This window comes from Eimeria mitis, genomic scaffold (genome assembly GCF_000499745.2).
Source record: "Eimeria mitis Houghton genomic scaffold, Emh_scaff2376, whole genome shotgun sequence".
Taxonomy (NCBI): Eukaryota; Apicomplexa; class Conoidasida; order Eucoccidiorida; family Eimeriidae; genus Eimeria; species Eimeria mitis.
In genome coordinates this window covers 1524-2738 of record NW_013570712.1, presented here as the reverse complement: position 1 = coordinate 2738, position 1215 = coordinate 1524, and the positions used below count along the sequence as shown (strand labels likewise).

The window sequence follows — 1215 nt, the reverse complement described above, 5'->3', positions numbered from 1 at the left end:
CAGCAGGAGGAGCAGCAGCAGCAGCAGCAGGTGCAGCAGCAGCAGAGGAGGAGATGAAGGTGTTGAAGCCACCCCTGGATCGATCCCAATACGCTGCGTTTAGTATTGAGGATATAAAGATGAAGGGGTTTGTTGCTGCTGACCCCACACAGGAGACAGGGGCGTTTGCGGTGTCTGTGGGGTGCGGGTACTACAACGATCCCCGTCGTCTCCCGGGCCTGGCGCATGCACTAGAGCATGCGATATTTCTCGGTAGTAAGAAACAAAAACAAAAAAAAGAATGGGAGTTTTATATAAATAATAAAGGGGGGATACATAATGCATATACTAAACCAGATACCACCACCTTCTTTGTCTCCGCACCGTCTATACACCTGAAAGACCTATTCGTACACTTCCTTGATCATATCTTTAACCCTCTTCTCGCACCAGAACAAATACAAACAGAAGTAAGAATGTTTATTTATTTATTTATTTATTTATTTATTTATTTATTTATGTTTGTATTTGTAGCTGTATTTATTTCTGTATTTGTATCTGTATTTATAGTAAACCCTAAACCCTAAACCCTAAACCCTTGATCATATCTTTAACCCTCTTCTCGCACCAGAACAAATACAGACAGAAGTAAAAATGTTTATTTATTTATTTATATTCGTATTTGTAGTTATATTTATATTTACGTTTATACTTATGCTTTTATATTTATCGTTTGTTGTTTGTTGTTTATTATTGTTATTTATTATTTACTATAATTATTTATTGTTTATTATTTTTATTTATTTTATTTGTGTTTTATTTTTTTTATATATTAAAATTATTTAATATTTAATATTTATTATTTATTTGTATTTGTTCGTCGTCTATCATTACTTATTCTTATTGTTTGTTGTTATTTATTTTTACTTATTTTATTTGTTTAATATTTATTATTTTAATTATGATTCTATATTATTTATTTTATTTATTTATTTTATTTGTTTACTATTTATTATTATTAATTATAAATATATAATGTATTACATTTATTTTTTCTGTGTATTATTTATTATTATTAATATTATTAATTGCATGTTTACCCTACATTTATTTATTTTTTATTATACATCATTAACTTATTATTTTATAATATTTATTTATTTATTTATTTATTTTTTTATTTTATTTTTTTATTTTATTTTTTTTATACAGCTGATGGCGGTGCAATCTGAGCAC

General features: G+C 27.5%; 1 protein-coding gene across 1 annotated transcript in view; it reads left to right on the top strand.

Moving 5' to 3' along the window:
- Positions 1-1215, top strand: part of EMH_0052820 (uncharacterized protein) — a gene marked incomplete at both ends in the record, with an annotated part of 8418 nt that overhangs the window by 5684 nt on the left and 1519 nt on the right.